Here is a 15002-nt window from a genome sequence, read left to right as displayed (position 1 = left end):
TCTTGATGAAGTCCCAATAGTTCATTTTTGCTTTTGTTTCTCTTGCCTTCATGGATGTATCTTGCAAGAAATTGCTGTGGCCAAGTTCAAAAAGGGTGTTGCCTGTGTTCTCCTCTAGGATTTTAATGGAATCTTGTCTCACATTTAGATCTTTCATCCATTTTGAGTTTATCTTTGTGTATGGTGTAACAGAATGGTCTAGTTTCATTCTTCTGCATGTGGATGTCCAATTTTCCCAGCACCATTTATTGAAGAGACTGTCTTTTTTCCAGTGGATAGTCTTTCCTCCTTTGTCGAATATTAGTTGACCATAAAGTTCAGGGTCCACTTCTGGGTTCTCTATTCTGTTCCATTGATCTAGGTGTCTGTTTTTGTGCCAGTACCATACTGTCTTGGTGACCACAGCTTTGTAGTACAACCTGAAATCTGGCATTGTGATGCCATCAGCTATGGTTTTCTTTTTAAATATTCCCCTGGCTATTCGGGGTCTTTTCTGATTCCACACAAATCTTAAGATGATTTGTTCCAACTTTCTGAAGAAAGTCCATGGTATTTTGATAGGGATTGCATTAAATGTGTAAATTGCCCTAGATAGCATTGACATTTTCACAATATTAATTCTTCCAATCCATAAGCATGGAATATTTTTCCATCTCTTTGTGTCTTCCTCAATTTCTTTCAGAAGTGTTCTGTAGTTTTTAGGGTATAGATCCTTCACCTCTTTGGTTAGGTTTATTCCTAGGTATCTTACGCTTTTGGGTGAAATTGTAAATGGGATTGACTCCTTAATTTCTCTTTCTTCCATCTCATTGTTAGTGTATAAAAATGACACTGACTTCTGGGCATTGATTTTGTATCCTGCCACACTGCCAAATTGCTGTATGAGTTCTAGCAATCTTGGGATGGAGTCTTTTGGGTCTTCTATGTGTAGTATCATGTCATCTGCGAAGAGGGAGATTTGACTTCTTCTTTGCCAATTCGAATGCCTTTTATTTCTTTTTGTTGTCTGATTGCTGAGGCTAGGACTTCTAGTACTATGTTGAATAGCAGTGGTGAGATTTGACATCCCTGTCTTGTTCCTGATCTTAGGGGAAAGGCTCCCAGTGTTTCCCCATTAAGAATGATATTTGCTGTGGGCTTTTCCTAGATGGCTTTCAAGAGGGTCGAGATTTAGAGCTGTGGTTCTTAGACACACTGGTAGCATTATAATCACTTTTGGGGAAGTTGTCAGAAATTCAGATGTTCAGGCCCCACCTCAAACCTAATGAATCAGAAATCCTAGGGGTAGAGTTTGGTAATCTCTGTTACACTGTTCTTGTGATTCCAATGTATCCTGAAGTTAAAACCACTGCTTTGGAAGGGAGAAATGCGATGTTGATTTTTGTACACTCCACTAGAGGGTGCTGCAGAATGTAGAGCGAGGTAATGATAGCTATTGAGACACCCTGTATATTTTTTCAAAAATTTTTGTCCTTTTTTATTGAAGTATAGTATATTAGTTTCAGACATACAACACCCTGCATATTATCAGACACATTTTAAGATTTAAAACTAACATATAGTGATGTTCGATTGTTTTCTCAGTGTGCACAAGTATGGAAGTCAGGATTTGAACTTTGCCTGCTTCTCCAGCCCAGGCCCTTGTCAGTTCTTGTTGATCAGCTATAATATCTTGTCTTTCTGGGCCTCAAAATACGTTACAGATTCTTTGTTTGCTACTTTGAATAACATTGACTAGAGTACCAAGAAGACGGCAGGAAAGCAAACCAAATAAGTGGAAATATCTTGATTTCATACCCTCTCATATCTATTCTATAATAAGATATCACATAAAGCTCATAAGTGTTTCCCTTCTTGCTTTTATATTTCCCAAATGCTCTCTCTACCCTACACTTCTCTTTTTTAGTTTATGTCTGAAGCTCTTCTATGTGTAGGAGAGAAATCGGGGTGGTGAAGAAACAGTTGTTGAAAGCCTATTATGGGACACACTATATAGCTCTATATATATTAATCCCAACAATAGGCCTGTAAATTAGGTGATGATTATCATTTTATAGATAATGAAAATGAGTTCTAGAGACTATAATTATTTTCCTTTGGTCACACAACTTGTAAGTGGTAGAGTCTGGGTAATTCCTTTTATATCTGACAGTACTACCCTGCTAAACTTTCTTTTTTTAAAAAAAGATTTCATTTGTTTATTCATGAGAGAGAGAGAGACACACACACACACACAGGCAGAGGGAGAAGCAGGCTCCCCTCAAGGAGCCCGATGTGGGACTCTATCCCGGATCCTGGGATCCTGCTAAACTTTCTATTGCTCCGTTTTGAATCTTGTTTAGTTTCTTGCTGTTTATGTAACTTTTATCATGTTCTTTAACTTTTCTGAGCCTCAGTTTTACCGTATGTTAGGTGGGAACAAATATTCCTGCTTCATCATGTTACAGCTGCAGTATCTAAAACAGTAGCCACTAGACACGTGGATATTTAAATTCGAATGAAAGTTAAGTAAAATGAAAAATTCAGTTTTTCAGTTGTCCTAACCACATTTCAAGGGCCCAATAGCTACTTATGGCTAGTATTAGTATCATCTGGGACATCAACAGATAGAGAACATTCCCACCATCCTAGAAAGCTCTATGGTACAGTGCTGATTTAGAGTATATAAAGTATGGGGATCCCTGGGTGGTTCAGTGGTTGAGCATTTGCCTTGGGTTCAGGTCATGATCTTGGGGTCCTGGGATCGAGTCCTGCATCAGGCTCCCCACAGGGAGTCTGCTTCTCCCTCTGCCTGTGTCTTTGCCTCTCTCTGTGTGTGTGTCTTGTGAATAAATAAATAAAATAAAAAATAGAGTATATAAAGTATGTAAAAGGACTTAGCATAGTGTATAATTCATGGTAGGTGGCCAAGAAAAGTGATTTCCTTTACTTTTTCCTTTTGACAGTTAGAGTTATGTATGTTCTCCTGCTTTATTGACAGTCAGGATAGGAGAGTAACCTACCTTACGTACTATAACAGAGGATATGTCTGGCATTGGAACCTACATCTCCTGACTCTCACTCCAATATTCTCTCTAGTGGACCCATCATTATGTTCTACTCTGTTGAATAAGATCTCAAGGCAAAGGATGTGAATATGGTGAATTAACTTTGGAGTCAGGGTAGTAGCAGAAAAAGACATAGGAACTGAATGCCTTCTGTGTATCACAGCAGTGTGCTCAGTTCTTTACATTTGTTATCTTACTGAATCTTCACTGAAGCCCAGAGAAGTTAAGTACTCACTTCAGGTTGCCAACTAGTAAATGGCAGAGCAAACATTCAAACGTCTTTCTGACTCCAAAGCCCATGTTTTTTTTTTTTCTTTATGCAGTCCTACCCTCTCCAATGTGAAGACTCTCCTGCTCCTTTTACTTACTAAGTAGGATAAAGCTTCAACAGATTCCTGACTCTTAGTGGGTCCTCAGAAAATGCAAGTTACTCTTCTTCCTTTTGCATTTATAGTTGAATCATTGTCTTCGCAATCTGTTTCAAGGGTTTCCTAGGATACTTTTTGTTTGGCTTCAAGACCCAAGTCCAGATAGGGTCTGTTTATGGTCCCAGCCTTCAGAGGGAACACTAAATGGCTACATTAATTTTCAAGGCTACCATTTGCTCATACAATGCCTTTGTGTTAATTAGAAACATGAGCCACCTGGGGGCAAACAAATTGTAAAGAAGTGTCCACTCCAGTGAAACAATGAGAATAATACTTTTCTTTCTCAGAGTTGTTGGAGCTCCACCAAGACAGTGAAAGAATGAATTTCAGCTTCCACGTTTTGCCTCTTGTTGGGGACCCTTGTACAGAGGCAACCTGCCCTGCCTAACAGTATCTGTTGCTCTTGCCTGGTGGATAAGAGCCTTGCTAGATCTGGAAGATAGTGTCAGTCTGTTCTGGAGAGTATATAGTGTCCTCTCATGGTTCTGGATAATAGATTAAATTGTTGCCTTTTTAGGTTATTTTGATATTTTTTCATTTGGTTCTGACTAGCTTATTAGGTGATTTTTAAAAGACATTGGTTAATTTAAAAGTTAAAAAACCTGAATAGTTTAAGGCTAAGAAAAATGGTATTTCTTTAATAATAATGTTTTTCGGGGCTCCCTGGGTGGCTCAGTAGTTTGGCGCCTGCCTTCAGCCCAGGGCGTGATCCTGGGGTTCTGGGATCCAGTTCCGCATCGGGTTCCCTGCATGTGGAGCCTGCTTCTCCCTCTGCCTGTCTCTTTCTCTCTCTCTCTCTCTGTCTCTCATGAATGAATAAATAAAATCTTTAAAAAAATAATGTTTTCCTATCCATTTATACCTGCCTCATTATATAGGGATTTCACAAACCATTCAGCAGATTAGTCTGTATTAGTCTAGTTTGCTAGCCAATGACAAGGCAAAGGATGGAAATAGTCATGGGAATGTTTTATCCTTTTAAGGTATTTGTTCTCTTCTAGATCCTCTCTCCTCCTATAATCAAGCCTCCCCTACTTCAACTGATCCATCCATTTAAGTAGAAAGAGTTTGCTTCAGATGACTGAGACCCTAAATCTAATCAATGTAGTCCTTGGGTGACCCTGGAATGCCAAGCTTGCACATAAAGCCTTGGTTTCCCCTTCCTGAGTCAGTAGCTTAGCATGCAATATCCTGAAATTTGCGGTTTTGTGAACCACAGGCTTTACTTGCAATCATCATGTTAAGTAATCCTTGTTACACAGCAACCAACAGAAATGGGGACTGATTTTCACCAGTGTGGGTTGACTCCTATAATCTGATCATTGCCTCAACAAAATGCCTTGAGCCAGTTTCCCAAAGATAACTTGTTTATGCTTATAACCTGCACCCACAGTCCCCATTTTATTAGGAATGACAAAAGCTATGTCTTTTGAGACTTCAGCTGACATATTAGAGGACAAACCAGCAGTACTTAGAGTGGTACATCTTCAGATTGTTGAAGCTTTATGATGGGTACATGGGGGTTCATTATACCATTCTTTCTAATTTTGTGTATTTTTTGAAGTCTTCCATAATAAAACAGTTAAAAACAACAACAACAAAAAGTGTTTCATTAGTCATGGGGAGGAGAACACACATAGGTTTCTCTTTAGAAGAGTACTAATTAACCTAGGGATGTACATCCCTTTAGTTGTGATGTGCCATGTAAAAATATGGAGAGGGGAGATTTTAAATTGAAAACGCCTGTGCATCAGAAGTTCTGATAAGGTCTCCTAGAAGGAGAATCTCCTAGGGACTGCAGTCCCCCTCTACCAGACCCCTGAAGAAGCTGTTGTAATGAACCACTATTAGTGAAAGAGGTATATCATATCTCTTGGGCATTTGGGAGTAGGGGAGTTTGAAAACCATGGAAATTGGTATCAGGTAATTGATTAAAGCTCTGTTAGCCAGCAGAGAATCACGGGCAAAGGGAACTTGGGGGCAAGAGGCAGCTAGTAGTGTAAAAAGTCTTCATATCCCAGGTGAGTACTGGAGAGGCCAAAGCTACTATGGAAGGAGGGAGCCAGGCAGCAGAATATGTGGTGAAGAGGATCTCACTTGGAATCTCAAAAAGTATTCTTTGAAGACTCTAGGCCCTATCTGATTTGCAGGTTTTAAAACATTTGGGAAAGCCATCTGAAGGCAAAGAGTATATAAACATACAGGCACATACATACACGCACACATACATGCACTCTTGTCCAAGAACCTGGAAGCCTGTCTGCTGAGCTTGGAAAGGTAGGCTCCATAAGGTGCATATTGAAAGCTATGTGATTGGGTTCTTGTGTTTTTACTGTGTCACTGAGCAAAGAAGGGTGTTAGTACACTGCTGGAAGTGAGATATGGTCGGAGAGGTGGAGCATTGTTAGGGTGTGGGGACCGAGGAGGACATGTTCTTTCAAGGCCCTGAAGGTGGAGGTAACATGATTAGAAACTGGGGACAGAGAAGAGAGCAAGGGAAGTTCCTAAAAAGGTACAAAGCCGAGATTCACTCAGCTGCTCCTAGGCCAGAGTTGTGGGTGGGATGTCAGTGAGACCCAGGCGGGTGCTGCCAGCTTTCAATAGAGCTGGTCTGTGAAACTTGGCTGGGAGGACAGAGGAAGATTGATGTTTACTCCAGAGTGGGGCTGTCAGCTGTGCTCACCACCTCACCATGGTCCCAGCTGTAAACAAAAGTCCTGGCCCTTCATGGCACTGCAGAGCCGTCCAGGCTGGCGTAAGTCTCTGAGGACAGCTAGACCATTTTCTCATCCTGGCTGAGAACCAGAAGACAGAAGAAACAATAGAAGGTGGTGGTGGTGGTGAGAGGGGTGCAGGATTGGAAGGGGGTGAGAAGCAGTGACCAGTGGGAAGGAGCTGTCGATTTCAAATTTTAGGTCTTTGGATGCAAGTTAACAGAAATCATTTAGAGAAAGCAGACTCCTTTCCTTGTCAGCTTCACAGGTAATAGTTACTAAAGGAGGCCTGTGGGACTATAGTGCCTCATTCACTCACTCATTCACTCATTCATTCATTCATGCATCATCCTTTTTTTAAAGCAGGCTCCACACCTATCATGGGGCTTGAACTCATGACCCTGAGATCAAGAGTTGCATGCTCCACCAACTGAGCCAGCCATTTATTCATTTAATGAGAGTAACTTAAGGGCTAGGTATCCAGGATGATGCCAGAATAGAAGACAGTTTGTAAATTCAAGGATCTTACAGGGATATGTGTAAAGTAAAAATACTAAATAGTGTATTTTAAAATGCTAAGTGACAAACATGGAATAGGAGTTTAGAAGCAAGAGAAGCCATATCTGGGCATGATCAGAGAAGGTGGGTTTGAAAGGTGGCCTTAGAAAGATAGACATGATTTGCCTAGAAGAAAAAGGCAGTTGGCATTCCAAGTTGGGACCAAAGTATTACAAAAATGATAGCTTCTTTGGCTAAAGCAGAAGGTCATTGTGTCAGAGACTTTCTTCAACTCCTCACCCCCAAACTCCTCACCATAGCTAACCCAGACTTTGGGTCTCACTTGAAATGTTATGTCTTCAGGAAGACTTTCTTGATCTCCAGGTTAAGTATCTTTGCTTTATGTTCCTCTAGCACCCACTATTTTCCACTTTTTACGCCATGATTATTTTCAACTAATGACCTACTCCTGTCTCCCTACAATTTTATCCCCACATTGCACTCAGAATATTCTTTGCAAAATGCAAATCTGTTATATCACTTCCTTCTTTAAAACTCTCCTCCCAGACCCTTTCTTTTCTTTTGCCTCTCTTTAGGTCCTTCCTCCTTCCATCTCTCTTACTTCTCTTTTAAGTCATATCTTAAATGTCCCTGTCTCAGGGAAGCCTTCTAGGACATCCCTTCCCCAAATTTTGACCACAACTAGATCAAGTCCCTCTCTTAAATATTTCCATAATACTTCCACATTTTCTCCATTTTATTATTCTCTAATAACTTAGTCCACATTTGTCTCCTCCACCAGAATATAAGCCCTCTGAGGCAGGGGCTATGTTTCTTCTTCACTGTGTTGCACATATATTTAGCACAATGCCTGGGATATTGTGGTAGGTGCCCCACAAACATTTATGAATGAATCCAAGGGAGATGAGGCAATATTGGTAGGTGAAAGCCAGCCCAAAGAGATTGTTCTTACATCTCGGAGCAAAGAGAAAGTTTTAAAAGTTTTTGCTTTGGAATGAGGAAAGAATTACATAACACTGACTTTTAAAAAACAACCAAAAAACTATTCAAACAAAACCCAAAGAGCTCCAACCTCAGCTTCCCACAAGCTCTAGCCTCCCAATTATCTTGTGGACTCATCTTCTTCTCATACCTGTTCCCACTACTACTTACTCCTCCAAAAACACAAGAAAACTTACACATTGACTACTCCAACCAGAGAGATTTGGCACTAGAGCCAAAAGCACTTACTTTAGCACTTTCATTTATTCATTCAGCTAGTATTTATTGCCCACCTCCATTGTTTCAAGCACTGTGCTCTTAGTTACAGATGAAGAAGGTATTCCTACCTTAATGGAGTTCACAACTGAACTCCATACTGATCACTCACTTGATACCTACAAATTTCTACTGAGGGATTTTGCTTTACCTTCACTCAACTAGGGAGATTTTTTCAGGGCACTAGGAGCCTGAATCTCAGGGTTAGGTCCTTTGTAAAACTGGGAGTCGGACTCAGAATGGATTCCTTTTTTAAAAAAATTATTTATTTATTTACGATAGTCACACACACACACACACAGAGAGAGAGAGAGAGGCAGAGACATAGGCAGAGGGAGAAGCAGGCTCCATGCACCGGGAGCCTGACGTGGGATTTGATCCCAGGGCTCCAGGATCGCGCCCTGGGCCAAAGGCAGGCGCCAAACCGCTGTGCCACCCAGGGATCCCTCAGAATGGATTCCTTATGCTGACTCACAGTAGACTTTTATCGTTCCATAAGGAGGTTAAATGGCAAGGCGGAGTATGTCTGGAAGGGCATTCAGGGAATAGCCATTCCTTAACCTTATGACACTGGGCCTAAAAAGGCAAACAGATCTTCAGGGTGTACCCCTAGAGCAAACCAAAGTGGAGGAACTCAAGGAATGACAATAAAAAGAATTAGATTTTTATTTTTTAAAAAAATATTTTATTTATTTATTCATAAGAAACACACAGAGAGAGGCAGAGACATAGGCAGAGGTAGAAGTAGGCTCCCTGCAGGGAACCTGATGCAGATCCCAGAACTTGGGATAATGCCTTGAGCCAAAGGCAGACACTCAACCACTGAGCCACCCAGGCAGTCCAAGAATTAGATTTTTCAATAAAAATCGAAGAGTTGTCCTGTCCCCTGAGAGAAGCTGAAACAAAAATGTGGCTCCAAGAAACCTTCCAAAGATAATCAGAAATGTCTACCTCACCTTAGGGTAGACATTAATGCCAGGGGGTGGTTTCTTTTCACCTTAGATTCATCTCCTAAGTGGTTAGGAAGATAGCAAATGGGGACATCAGAAAGGATATCCTTGTGTGCCTCTGCTTTGCTCCAAGGAAGAGTAAAAGGAAGAAATGGATACTGTTTTGTAGCTATAGTCCTAACTTGTTATCTCTTGATTGAGGAATAACATCAAGCATGGTATCAGTGACATTTTGAAGATACATTCGTTAGTTGTTTTTTAAAAGATTTTACTTATTTATTCGAGAGAGAGAGAGAGAGAGAGAGAGGCAGAGACACAGGCAGAGGGAGAAGCAGGCTCCATGCAGGGAGCCCAACGTGGGACCTGATCCTGGGACTTCAGGATCACCCCTGGGCCGAAGGCGGGCCCTAAACCTCTGAGCCACCCAGGGATCCCCCATTCATTAGTTTTGACCCTCTCTTTCTCCCTTAAATCCTTTCCCATGAACATGAATCCACTACCAGGATATCAAAGAGAGAGAATATATAAGTAGCAGATAGACATGAATGATGTAAATGTCCATAATTCATTGCTCTACTCTGTTAGGTGGCCTTGAGTGAAGATGGTTCATAAACCTGGAATTGAAATCCTAAGAGATGAGCAGGAAGAAATCAATTGAGTATATTTCACAGAAGGACAACAATGTATTCTGAAACCATATTGTATCCTTCCTTAAAAGACCAACCTGAAGCTTAGGCAATTCAAATGGTGATAACAAGTTATGTTTCTTCTAGGGAAAAGCTAAAACAAGTATAAGCCTAAGGGATTCACTAATAAATTCACAAGGGAACCGTAGAGGACAATGAGTTTATAGAATTTGGAGCTTGGCATGACCATTAAAAAAAAAGATTTTATTTATTTATTCATGAGAGACACACAGAGGGAGGCAGAGACACAGGCAGAAGGAGAAGCAGACTCCCCATGGGTAGCCCAATGAGGGACTCTATCCCGGAACCCTGGGATCACACCCTGAACCAAAGGCAGACACTCAACCACTGAGCCACTCAGGTGTCCCAGCATGACCGTTTTTTAAAATTATTTTATTTTTAAGTAATCTCCACACCCACTGTGGGGCTCAAACTTACAACCCCAAGATCAAGAGTTGCATGCTCTACCAACTGAGTCAGTCAGGTGCCCATTGGCATGGCCATTTTATACCTGTAATATTCTGACTGTGCCAAGATTTGTGCTATCCTCTTTCTATGGGGACTGTGGATATGTACTATGGGTATGAGCCAATGATTAACATGGCAGAGATTGGGGACTGAATGGTCATCACAAAGACAGTTTCCTCAACTACAGATTACCTTTGGCCTTTATATCTTCTGTAGTCTATGTGTCACAGCAGTCTCAGAAATGAGCCTCTGAAGCTGATACATTATGACACACTTTGGTCCTTCCCTTTCTATTCCATTATTTCCTTTCTTAGCTTCAACTAAGTTGGGGATAAAAGGGAATTACACCTAGGGCCTGGGGGCCCTCAGTGTCCCCATGTTGTCTGATGAGCAGATCAGACTAAATGATCTAGGAAGGCCCTTCCAGGTCTGTTGTGCAGGTTCTAGGATTCTAAGACATTGTGATCCATTGACCCAGTTGCCTTATGGGTAATCTCATGAGAGATTAGTTTTCTAAAAGAGCCAATTGTTTGTTTCTCTGTGTGGGAATAGCAGTGAACGCAGTCAAAATAGCAAATGTGTACTGTGACCAAAGTTCCCAAGCATTCATGCCCTTCTGATGTTCAAGGCTGTCTTTATAACAATGATTCTCACTGCCTGAAGTAGTTAGGGATTAGTGTTATATTGAGGACTGATAAAACTGCAATTGAAGGCTGATCAGTCAACAAAGCCTTGTCAGTAAGTGAAAGGGGAGGGAGGTCAATAGAGATTCAGGACTTCTGTGGGTTGATAATTTGAAGGCAAGCATAGAGTCAGAAAGATACGCAATTGCTCAATTTCTTTGTCATGACTGCCCTTCATATTGGACTATTTTCAAAAAACAAGGTCTTCTTATATACTAATATCCAAATAATACTGTTGTAACACGCCTTGACCTGTTAAACGAATTACTTCTGAAAGTTGTAAGATAAATACATGATAATCCTTGACCTCAAACTTATATATGAGGGAAACAGACAAAAAAAAACCCTATATAATCTTACTATAAATAAATAATATAAATAAAGTATATAAAATACTATATATAATCTTACTGTAAATATATACAGAGTGTTATTGGAGAACCCAAATTTGTCTGGATGTTGGAGTAACAGGGGTTTGAGATGGCTACACAGAGAATGTGATTATCTGGTTAGTATTGACATATGAGTAAGGAGCTCAGGTTGAAGAGGTCATAGGAGGGCATTTAAAAGCCTAGGGAGGGATCCCTGGGTGGCGCAGCGGTTTGGCGCCTGCCTTTGGCCTAGGGCGCGATCCTGGAGACCCGGGATCGAATCCCACGTCGGGCTCCCGGTGCATGGAGCCTGCTTCTCCCTCTGCCTATGTCTCTGCCTCTCTCTCTCTCTCTGTGTGTGACTATCATAAATAAATAAAAAAAATTAAAAAAAAAAATAAAAAATAAAAGCCTAGGGAACAGTAAAGGCACAGAACATAAAACAGAATGAATTATTGGGTTCAGGGATCTTTGGGTAAGTCGGCATGGCCCAATGCAGGGTACATTTAGGGAGCAAGAGGATTGATGAGAGAAGAGGCTGGAGGAACTGGCAGGGGCCAGAGCAGAAAATATCTTGGACATCAATTTAAGGAATGTGGACTTTTTCTGAAGAGAGTAGGAACTATTGATGGATTCAAAGCAAGGAATAAATAAATTTGTGTTTTAGAAAGGTCAAGTTGACAATAGTGTGAAAGATACAAAGTCATACTGGAATCAAAAACTGAACCAAGATGAAGTCAAGGAGAATACAGGAGGGACAGACTTCAAAATATTTGAAAGTTGGACTCAACAGGACTTGGTGATTGATTTTATCTGAGGGCTATGGAAGAAGGGATTGTCAAGGACAACTTCCAGGTTTCTGGCTTAGGGACTGGGTAGGTGGAAGTCCCACTGATCAAGACTGGTAAGATTGGCAGAGTGAGTGGAGGAAGAAATTTGAAAGAGATTTTGAATTGTTTGGCTGTAGGCATGTGAATTTGAGGTATTTGTGGGATATCCAGTGGAAAGATTCAACAGAGAATTGGAAAATAGGACTAGATTGGTGGAGAGTCTGAACTGAAGGCAGAAATTCAAGAATCATTTGCATACAGGTTATCACAGCCAAGGAAATAGTTGAGAACAGCCACGTGGTAAGTGGGCAACAAGGAGAGGTGAAAGCCAAAGTTGAAATCCTGGAGAATAAGGAACAGCAAGAAACAGTCACCAGAGAAGGAAGAGAAGAAACTGGAGAATGAAAGCCAGAAGAAGAATTTCAAAGAAGCTGTGAGAACTCTGACATACCTTACAGGAAATCATGAAAGATTATGACAGAAAAGTATTGACTTGATATAGCAATTAAGGAGACAGAGTGAAGAACATGGGAAAAGTACTTTTAGGAGGGAGTTAAGGGAAGGAAGTAGAGGATAAATTACAGTGTGTTAAAGTGTAAATGATAGTCATGAGCATGTGGAAACATCTAATAAGGATACCCCTTTTAAGAAACTTGGTGATGAATAGAAATGGAGGAATAGATCGATGGTTATAGGGAAATTCAGGGTCAAATGAAGGTGGTTTTGATTTTAGTTTTCACTTTTAAAAAGATTTTATTTATTTATTTGAGAGAGAGAGCATGTGCATAGAGTGAGGGGAGAAGCAGACTCTCCACTGAGCAGAAAGTCAGATATGGGGCTCCATCCCAGGACCCTGGGATCATGACTTGAGCTGAAGGCAGACACTTAACTTATTGAGCCACCCAGGCACCCAAATTTTTCATTTTTTAAATGATTTTATCTTTAAGTAATCTCTATACCCAACGTGGGGCTCAAACCCACAACCCTGAGATCAAGAGTCAGATGCTCCACTGACTGAGGCAGCCAAGTGCCCTTATATTTTTTTAAGTAGCCTCCATGCCCCATGTGGAGCCCAGCATAGGGCTTCAATTCACAATCCTGCAATCAAGACCTGACCTGAGGTCAAGAGTTGGATGCATGGGGCACCTGGGGGACATAATCAGTTGAGCTTCCAACTCTTGGTTTTGGCTCAGGTCGTGATCTCAGTGTTGTGAGATTGAGCCCTGTGTCAGGCTCAATGGGATTCTCTCTGCCTCTGTCCTGCTGCCACCACCGCTCCCCCCCCCCCCCCGCCCTGGCCTCTACTTTCTCTCTCTCTCTCTCTCTCTAAAATAAATAAATGAGGGATCCCTGGGTGGCGCTGCAGGTTAGCGCCTGCTTCTGGCCCAGGGTGTGATCCTGGAGACCCAGGATCGAATCCCACATCGGGCTCTCGGTGCATGGAGCCTGCTTCTCCCTCTGCCTGTGTCTCTGCCTCTCTCTCTCTCTCTCTCTCTCTGTGACTATCATAAATAAATAAAAATTAAAAAAAATAAATAAATGAAAAAAAGCCAGATGCTTTACGGATTGAGCCACCCAGGTGCCCCTGTTTTTCATTTTATTTTATTTTTTAAAAAAGATTATTTTATCTTATTTTTAGAGAGAAAGAGCAGGGGGAAGGCCAGTGGGAGAGGGAGAGAGAGAATCTCAAGCAGACTCCTTGTTGAGTGGGGAGCCCAATGCAGGGCTGAAACCCATGACCCTGAGACCAGGACCCAAGCTGAAATCTTGAATCGGGTGCTTAACCAACTGAGCTAGCCAGGTGCCCCCTTGTTTTTCATTGTAAATGGGAGAGATTTTCCCTCTTTCTCTTCCCTCCCTCCCCAGCCCTCTCTTTCCCTCTCATCCCTACTTTTCTCCTCCCTTTGTTCTTCCTCCTTCTACTCCACCTCCTCTTCCTTCTTCTTTCTCTCTGAAAAAGCTAAGGCTCAGAAAGAGGTTAAGCATTTGGTCATGATACATAATTTGTAAGCGTGTTGTATGCAGGAAGAACCCAGTGACAGTGGAGTGATTGAAAATATAAAAGAGAGGGGATCCCTGGGTGGCCGCAGCGATTTGGCGCTTGCCTTTGGCCCAGGGCGCGATCCTGGAGACCCGGGATCGAGTCCCGCGTCGGGCTCCCGGTGCATGGAGCCTGCTTCTCCCTCTGCCTGTGTCTCTGCCTCTCTCTCTCTCACTGCATGCCTATCATAAATAAATAAAAAAAAAATTAAAAAAAAAAGAAAATATAAAAGAGAGGTGATTTTAACTTGGCCCTTTTTGTGAGTGTGGACTCAGTAAAATGAGACACACAAAATGGAAATCTGAAGTTTCAATCTGGTTCGTATGCTAGGAATTTAACAGGTATAAAGACAAAATGTGATGATGTGGTCTGATCATGTAATAGCTAATCTTTATTAAGCACTTATACTATGTGCCAAGCACTAAGTTAAGCACTTTGCCTGAGTTATCTCATTTTTATTCCCACAACAACCCTATGAGGTAGATACTATTATCACCTTCATTTAACAGGCATGGACATTGAATCACAAATCATCAGTTCAATGATTTGTTCAAGGCCACATAGTTATTGTGTCCTGGATCTTTCAGAGCCTTCATATGACCCTTTAGAGGAGGAAACTGAGGCTGAGAGAGGTGAAGTCACTTGCCCAAGAGCCCGTATCTACTGATAACTGGACCTGTAATGCAAACCCAGGCTCTGTCTGGTACCAAACCATGCTTTTAATCACTATGCTGTTATGAATGGAAGCTATTAAACAGAGAATATTTCTAGATCCAGCTCTGTGATGCAAAAATGTTCCTCGAATTTAAGTAGTACTAAGAATTGCCCTTATTCCAGGGAATTGATGATGAGAGTAAGTACTTTTTAATAATGCATCACACAGTATAATGTAGCCTGGGCATTTATAGAAAGCCTCATGGTGAAAGCAGAGACTGGGAAAAACAACAACAACAACACAACTACTCAGGCAGAATGGCAACAGCTGAGTTTCCATGTGACTTTTTCAGC

The sequence above is a fragment of the Canis aureus genome, chromosome X (genome assembly GCF_053574225.1).
Source record: "Canis aureus isolate CA01 chromosome X, VMU_Caureus_v.1.0, whole genome shotgun sequence".
NCBI classification, from domain to species: domain Eukaryota; kingdom Metazoa; phylum Chordata; class Mammalia; order Carnivora; family Canidae; genus Canis; species Canis aureus.
Note: the sequence above shows the minus strand (reverse complement) of the source record.